Source organism: Hypanus sabinus, chromosome 5 (genome assembly GCF_030144855.1).
Source record: "Hypanus sabinus isolate sHypSab1 chromosome 5, sHypSab1.hap1, whole genome shotgun sequence".
Classification (NCBI taxonomy): domain Eukaryota; kingdom Metazoa; phylum Chordata; class Chondrichthyes; order Myliobatiformes; family Dasyatidae; genus Hypanus; species Hypanus sabinus.
The window spans coordinates 160,012,776-160,021,796 of record NC_082710.1 but is presented as its reverse complement, the minus strand read 5'-3'; the positions used below and the strand labels follow the sequence as shown (position 1 = coordinate 160,021,796).

At 43.1% G+C, this 9,021-nt stretch overlaps 1 long non-coding RNA gene across 1 annotated transcript; it reads right to left on the bottom strand.

Annotated features, from left to right (window-relative positions):
* Window positions 1-5,120: 5,120 nt before the first annotated feature.
* On the bottom strand, window positions 5,121-7,824 carry LOC132393803 (uncharacterized). The gene is made up of 4 exons (XR_009512086.1): window positions 7,702-7,824; window positions 7,117-7,178; window positions 6,077-6,131; window positions 5,121-5,909 (listed from the first exon to the last, which is right to left on the bottom strand). It is a non-coding gene; the product is annotated as an uncharacterized LOC132393803 (long non-coding RNA).
* Window positions 7,825-9,021: the final 1,197 nt, after the last annotated feature.

Here is a 9,021-nt window from a genome sequence, read left to right as displayed (position 1 = left end):
TGGCAGGAAGTATTCCATACCTTCTCACAACTTTTTAGGGTTCAATTTGACCCAAATCCCCTTACTGCCTTGCTCTACCATTCAATCATAGCTGACCATTTTTCTCTATCTCCACCTCAACCCCAGTTCCCGGCCTTCTCCCTGTAAACATTGATGCCACGTCCAATCAAGAACCTATCAATCTCTGCCTTAAATACACCCAATGACCTGGCATCCACAGCTGAATGTGGCAACAAATTCCACAAATTTACCATATTTGGCTAAAGAAATTTCTCTGCATCTTTGTTTTGAAAGGGTGCCCCTCTATCCTGAGGCTGTGCCCTCTTGCCCTAGACTCTCCCAATATGGGAAACATCCTTTCCACATCTACTCTGTCTAGGCCTTCCAACTTTAGAAAGATTTCAATGAGATCCCCCCTCATCCTTCTGAATTCCGGTGAGTACAGACCCAAAGCTATCAAACATTCCTCGTAGGATAATCCTTTTATTCCTGGAATCATCCCCTGGACCCTCTCCAATGCCAACACATCTTCTCTAAGATGAGGGGCCCAAAACTTTTTATAAAGCCTCAGAATCACATCCTTGCTCTTGTACTCTAGACCTCTTGAAATGAATGCTAACAAGGCATTTGCCATCCTCACCACTGACTCAACCTGCAAGTTAACTTTCAGGATGTTCTGCACAAGGATTTCCAAGTCCCTCTGCATATTAGATTCCTGGATTCTTTTTTTCTGTTTTCAAAATAGTCAGCACAATTATTTCTACTATTAAAGTGCATGACCATGCATTTTCCGATATTGTATTTCATTTGCCACCTTCTTGCCCATTCTCCTAATCTGGCTAAGCCCTTCTGGTTTAAAAGGTTTAAACCAAGGTTTAAAAGGGAGAGAAAAAACTTTCAGCGATCTTTTCAATTGTAGCAAAAGGCTAGGAGTGAAAGACTGAAGCATCACTGAGGAAATGTCATTTTTCTTTTCTGTAACTGATCGGGGAAAAGATGGTCTATTGCGCGCCAAGTTTTAAAAGGAAGACCGCCATATCAGCCATCATCATAGCAGCCATCGTTGTAGTGGCCATCATTGGAGTGGACTGAGTCAGAGTGGGAAGGCTTTGGCTCAACAGGCTTCAGCGAGAAACAGGCAGCGGTGAGGGTAGGTTCCGGTAAGTTTCTGTTTTCTTCTTTTTTTGGGTTCAGACTGGAGAATATGCCATGAAGGATGTTGGAATGCTCCTCTTGCAGGATGTGGGAGTCAGGGAGACTTCCGGTGTCCCTGACAACGATACCTGCAAGAAGTGCATCCAGCTATATTTCCTAACAGACCGCATTAGGGAACTGGAGCAGGAGCTGGATGACCTCCGGATCATTCGGGAGACTGAGCAGTTTATTGATAGTAGCTTCCAGGAGGTAGTTACAACTAAGGAACAGACCACAGGTAATTGGGTTACCATCAGGTGAGGGAAGGGGAAAGGGCAGGTAGTGCAGGTTTCCCCAGTGGCCATTCCCCTCCAGAACAGGTATACCGATTTGGATACTGTTGGGTGGATGGCTCACCAGGCGGCAAGATGTGGCAGCCGGATCTCTGGCACTGAGCCTGGTTCTGCAGTGTAGAAGGGAGGGAGGAAGAAGAGGAGAGTGGTAGTGATAGGGGACACAATATTCAGGGGTACAGACAGGAGATTCTGTGGTCATGACGGAGACTCCCGGGTGGTTTGTTGCCTCCCGGGTGCCAGGGTCAGGAATGTCTCTGATCGCATGCACAGCATTCTGAGGTGGGAGGGTGATCAGCCAGATGTCGTGGTACACATCGGTGCCAATGACATAGGTAGAAAGAGTCAGGAGGTCCTGAAGAGCGAGTACAGAGAACTTGGTAGGAAGTTGAAAGACGGGACCTTGAGGGTAGTAATCTCCGGATTGCTACCTGTGCCACGTGCCAGTGAGGGTAAGAGTAGGATGCTCTGGCAGATGAACACATGGCTGAGAAACTGGTGTAGGGGGCAGGGTTTCAGATTTCTAGATCATTGGGACGTCTTCTGGGGCAGGTGGGACCTGAACAAGAGAGACGGGTTACACCTGAACTACAAAGGGGCCAATATACTTCCAGGGAGGTTTGCTAGTGTTATTGGGGAGGGTTTAAACTAGATTTGCAGGGGGATGGGAACCAGAGTGCCAGAGTAGATAGTAGAATGGGGCTAAAAATAAATGATGTTAGTACTTCATGCAAAGTCATAAATAGTAAGGTTGTGTGTGGTGGTAACAATCTTCTGAGGTGTGTATATTCCAATGCGAGGAGTATTGTGGGAAAGGCTGATGAGCTGAAGGCCTGGATTGACACATGGAATTATGAAATTATAGCCATTAGTGAAACTTGGCTACAGGAGGGGCAGGACTGGCAGCTCAGTGTTCCAGGGTTCTGATGTTTGAGACATGATAGAGGCAGAGGGGTAAAGGGCTTTGCTAGTCAGGGAAAATATTACAGTAGTGCTTCAGCAGGAAAGATTAGAGGGCTTGTCTACTGACAGAGCTGAGAAACAGGAAATGTATGACCACATTAATAGGGGTATATTATAGACCATCCAATAGCAAGCAAGAATTGGAGGAGCAAATCTGCAGAGAGATAACAGACAATTGCAGGAGACAGAAAGTTGTGATTGTAGGGGATTTTAATTTTCCACACATTGATTGGGACTCCCATACTGTTAAACGTCTAGATGAGTTAGAGTTTGTGAAATATGTTCAGGAAAGTTTTCTAAATCAATATATAGATGTACCAACTAGGGAGGATGCAATACTAGATCTTACATTATGAAATGAATTAGGGCAGGTGCGGAAGTGTGAGTAGGGGAGCACTTTAGTTCCAGTGATCATAATGTCATTAGTTTCAACTTGATCATGGATAAAGAGAGATCTGGTCCTTGGGTTGAAGTTCTAAACAGGAGAAAGGTCAAATTTGAAGAAATGAGAAAGGATCTAAAAAGCATAGATTGGGACAGGTTGTTCTCTGTCAAGGATATGATTGGTAAGTTGGAGGTCTTCAAAGGAGAAATTTTGAGAGTGCAGAGTTTGTATGTTCCTGTCAGGTTTAAAGGCAAAATGAATAAGAATAAGGAATCTTGATTCTCGAGAGATATTGGAACTCTGATAAAGAAGAAGAAAGAGATGTATAGCATGTATAGGCAACAAGGAGGAAATAAGATGCTTGAGGAGTATAAAGAGAGTAAGAAAATACTTAAGAAAGAAATCAGGAGGGCTAAAAGAAGACATGAGGTTGCTTTGGCAATCAGGGTGAAGGATAATCCTAAGAGCTTCTACAGGTATGTTAAGAGCAAAAGGATAGTAAGGTATAAAATTGGTCCTCTTGAAGATCAGAGTGGTCGGCTATGTATAGAACCAAAATAAATGGGAGAGATATTAAATGGGTTTTTTGCATCTGCCTTTACTAAGGAAACTGGAATGGAGTCTATGGAAACAAGGCGAACAAGCAGGGAGGTCATGGAACATATACAGATTAAAGAGGAGGCGGTGCTTGCTGTCTTGAGGAAAATCAGAGTAGATAAATCCCTAGGACCAGACAGGGTATTCCCTCAGACCTTGAGGGAGACTAGTGTTGAAATTGCAGGGGTCCTGGCAGAAATATTTAAAATGTCAATATCCATGGTACTGGAGGATTGGAAGATAGCTCATGTAGTTCCGTTGTTTAAAAAAGGCTCAAAAAGAAAGCTGGGAAGTTATAGGCCAGTAATTTTGACATTGGTAGCAGGTAAATTATTGGAAGGAATACTAAGATATAGGATCTACAAGTATTTGGATAGACAGGGACTTATTAGAAACAGTCAGCATGACTTTGCGTGTGGTAGGTCATGTTTAACCAATCTATTAGAGCTTTTCAAGGAAGTTACCAAGAATGTGGATGAAGGGAAGGCAGTGGATGTTGTATACATGGACTTCAGTAAGGCCTTTGACAAGGTCCTGCATGGGAGGTTAGTTAGGAAGATTCAATCGCTAGGTCTACATGGAGAGTTAGTAAATTGGATTAGACATTGGCTCAATGGAAGAAGTCAGAGAGTGGTAGTGGAGGATTGCTACTCTGAGTGGAGGCCTGTGACTGGTGGTGTGCCACAGGGATCAGTGCTGGGTCAATTGTTATTTGTCATCTATATCAATTATCTGGATGATAATGTGGCAAATTGGATCAGCAAATTTGCTGATGATACAAAGATTGGAGGTGTAGTGGACAGTGAGGAAGGTTTTCAAAGCTTGCAGAGGGATTTGGACCAGATGGAGGAATATGCAGAAAAATGGCAGTGGGACTAGGCAAAAAAAATGGTTCAGCACAACCAAGAAGAGCCAAAAGATCTGTTTCTGTGCTGTAATGTTCTATGGTTCTGCATCCTACCTGTTTCCACAACACTACCTGCCCTTCCACCAATCTTCATATCGTCTGCAAAGTTAGCAACAAAGCCATCTATTTCATCATCTTAATCATTTATATACAGCATAAAAACCAGCGGTCCCAACATTGACCTCTGTGGAACACCACTTGTCACTAACAGCGAACCAGAAAAAGATCATTTCATTCCCACTTGCTGCCAATTGGAATCTCTTCAGGGGGAAGAATAAGTTGTATAAAAAGGTTAGGTTATACCTAATTTGAGAAGGAAAAGCATCCTAGAGGGCAGTTTTGCCAGAGATTTTAGAGAGAGTTTAAACTAATTTGGTGGAGGGATGGGGAACTGGAGTGATAAAGAAGTTGGTATACACGTAGATGCTGCTTTTGAAACTGTGAGGAAGTTTATGCAGTTGACAGGAGAAGTTACAGTCAGTGAGATGGGCTGAAGTGTATCTTTAAAATAAAGACTGTGATCCCTTTGAGAGATCAGGACAAAGGTTGCATGCGCTGCCTGCTTTTCCTCATTCTCGGCGCTCCAGAGAAGTTACACAGAAGCTGACAATCAGCAGCTTATCAACAGGAGTGGAAAATCAATTTATCCAACAGAGACTAAAGGGGCTCTATGGGCAGGCTAGCGGAGCAAACCAAGTAAACAAGAGTGCATAATGGTCACATGCCGTTTGATTTCTTTTCCGGGAGAGAACACTGGAGGCAAGTCACAGAAGAATTGTTTATAAATTGTTTATTATTGACACAGATACATTACAATTCTTGTCTAGCATATTGTTTTATTATACTGTACAGAATCATTCGTTATACAATACATTGAGGTAGAACAAAGTTATGAGAAGGAAACGATTAGTCCAGTAATAATTCAATACGTGGAAATGCAGAGGATCGGGTGACAAATGTCATCTGTCAAATCTTTTGCTGTACTTTCTGTATATAACAAATGAAGGCAGTTTGAATGGCCTCAAGACTGGATTTTTTTTTTGTTGTGATTGCAAGAAAATGAATCTCAAGGTAACACATGTACGTTGATAATATATTTGCCTTGAGTTTGTTTTTAACATACCAGCAAACAAAGAGGCATGCATCTGGAGAGAAAGCAAGTAAATGCAGAAATGGTGTCAGAAATGGCGCTTCACTCTTCAATGCTGGAAGGGTACCCAACACACAGAGCCCGAGATGCTGTGATTACTGTCCTCTGCTCCCTCAGTCTCTCTAATAGGCAGTGAGGGCCTCACTCTTTCCTGTTCCCTGACCTTCCTCTTCCAACCATTTCCCAACTGACCTTTACGCGGGTGTTCGAGAATCTCACTCTCTCTCTCTCTTTCTCCTCGTTTACCGCTGAACCTTTTCGTTCTCGGGCTCTTGTGTGCAGCGTATAGTTCCTCATCTGTACAAGTGCCGCGATTTTCTCCGCGCTGATCACCGCCGCGGTTTTGGAATCCCGTATTTCTCCTCCAGACATCGGTCTAAAAAAGCCGAGACGCTGACTGCCAGAAGCAGCTCGCGAAACCTGAAAGAACAGGGGGCGTTAGAGGACTTAGAAATCTACAACCAATGTATTAACAATGAGCGTCATATAGGCGCTAAAATTCAAAAACCCAAACGAAAGATTTCCAACCCTTAATCTCCAGCCCAATAGGTAATTTGTCATTTCATATATTGAAAGGATCGTTTCACCTGTTCCAACCGTCCTGCTTTGATTTGGCAACCCTTTTGGATTTCATGTTGTGACCTGCGATAAAAAGCACGAAGAACTGTATTAATTTATGCTTCTCCCCCGAGTCGCAATTCAATCATGTATAACTCCACACAATGACGGTGACGAGTACATTTGTGCACTATATTTTAAAATATAACATATATATATAAAACAATTGCAGCACGGAAACAGGTCATCTCGGCCCTTCTAGTCCGTGCTGAACGCTTACTCTCACCTAGTCCCACCGACCTGCACTCAGCCCATAACCCTCCACTCCTTTCCTATCCATATACCGATCCAATTTTACTTTAAGTGACAATATCGAACCTGCCTCTAACCACTTCTACTGGAAGCTCGTTCCACACAGCTACCACTCTGAGTAAAGAAGTTCCCCCTCGTGTTATCCCTAAACTTTTGTCCTCTAACTCTCAACTCATGTCCTCTTGTTTGAATCTCCCTTACTCTTAATGGAAAAAGCCTATCCACGTCAACTCTATCTATCCCCCTCATAATTTTAAATACCTCTATCAAGCCCCCCCCCAACCTTCTACGCTCCAAAGAATAAAGACCTAACTTGTTCAACCTTTCTCTGTAACTTATGTGCTGAAACCCAGGTAACAATCTATTAAATCTCCTCTGTACTCCCTCTATTTTGTTGACATATTTTCTATAATTCGGTGACCAAAACTGTACACAATACCCCAACAACAAACAACAAACGACCGTAAGAATATATGTTACAAGTTATTATTTTTAGAAGTATATGTCACTGTACTGCAGATGCAAACAACACGTTTCAAGACACGTCTGAATGATATTAAACCCGATTCTGATTCTCCACAAATACTGCCTGGCTTATTGATTTTTTCCCTGCATTTTCAGGTTTTTATAGGCAGTATTAGGTCAGGCAGTGTCCGTGGACATGAACGCACGGAGAGTTTCTAGCATGTTCTGGTTTTGTTTCCGATTTCCAGCAACCACAGTTCACTCTCAAAGAGCAAGAACTAACTGCCTTTACCTTTGATTTGCAGAGGAGATGGTTCATGCACATCGGACTGATTCGCTGCAACTGCTGGCATTCTGTAAGTAGCAGAGAGAAATAACTTTAGTTAAGTCGCATGCTTTCGGAATGGTTTTTAAGCAGCGTGAAGACAGTACAGTCTCTCCCCGTGAACGATGCTGAAACTGACAGATTCCATGGTCCTACCCTAACCCTAGTAGTAGTAGACAGCTTTGGATCCTGGGGATCACGTGTTTGCGCCTCAGGTGGACTTGTGTCCTCTCCAGGACGCAAACCTGGGCGGAAAGATTTGGAGAACTGGCTGTTGCCCATGCAGCTTGTTCCCCTCTGCTCGTCACTGATATATCCAAGGGAAGCACAAGCGCGGATGCCGCTCGGAACCAGTGTCGTCGCAGAGATTACCAGAGTGAAGTTGTAAACAACGTCAAACTGCCTTAGCCCTACCCTAAATGAGTAGTTTAACGCGAATATCATCAATTCTCACGTGCCGCAGCAGCTATTAAGGAGCTGCAAGTCGGGACATCACTCGGTTAATAGATCTCGTTACGCTCAGTCGTTATGAGGATTAAAAAAAAGACTCACTTAAAAAAAAGACAAGCGAAATCCCAAGTTTCTGAAAGCACAGCGCTGAACAGCTCAGTTGCAATTCAGTACACTATATATTTATAGGCTCCACCCATCACGCCCCCTCTCATTTGTGGATTTCCCCTTCTCCTCCCACCACTACACCCTCTCTCTTTCTCTTTCTCGCTTTCTCTTATATATAAGAGAGCGAGAGAGTGAGTGAGTGTTCAAGCCCCTTTTATCATATTAGAGTATTCAATAGTTTTAATAATGGCGAGGTCGAAGGTATCCTTGAGATCCCTGGTACATGCATTCAGCTATTTCTATCTTCTGCCCGAAAGGAGCGGGGGAAGAGATCATTGCCGGGATAAGTGGTAGCTTGGTCCTTTGTTGACTCCACATACTGTATCTACATTTGTGGGATTTGGGCACCACTCCCCTTCAGACACGACCCTTCAGATTGTTTCCTAGGTTGTAAATTGCTTCGGCCACAAAATACATTTATGAATACATTTTCTGGCATAATAGGCAAATCCTAACACAAATATTATTTCTTTGAGCCTTGTGTTATTCTTAGGCAGTCTACCAGAATCCAGGCTAGAACATAGAACACACAGACAGGAAAAGGTTCTTCAAGCCTTCAATGTTATGCTGAAGAAGCTAATAATTATAATTATTACTTTTTATTTTTATTTAGAGATTCAGCATGGAACACATGTTTCTGATTCAATGAGACGCAGCACCCACTAACCCACCTACTTGTAGGGTAATAAAAGATGACACATTTGGCAGCACTTTATAGTACCAGCAAGTAGGTTTCAACTCCCACCACTGCCTGTAAGGAGTTTATACATTCTCCTCATGATTGTGTGGGTTTCCTCCGAGTGCTCTGTTTTCCTCCCTTAGTCCAAAGACCTACCAGTTAATTGGTCATTGTAAATTGACTCATGATTAGGCTACAGTTAAACTGGTGGATTGCCAGGTAGCATGGCTTGAAGGGCCGAACGGGTCTTTTCTGCTCTGTACTTCAATAAAAAAAATTCACAAACTCCATCATTGAATTGTTGTGTTCACTTTAAGAGATGGTGTCTGATGTAATGGCATCAGTGTAAGGAGACCACTTTTGATGTATTTGTAATGGAGGTAAATGGCTGTGGCTTTTGTTAAGCACATATTGTTCAATTTATGAAGCCCTTTCAGGGCAATGACTCCCATGTGACACGGGTGCTCAAGTGAATGTGCTGCCAGGATTGCCCATTGATTGTAGCAGAGAGTGATGAACCCTCACTGGATGCTGCCAGTGGTAGCAGAAACCAGACTCTATGGGACACAATGCTA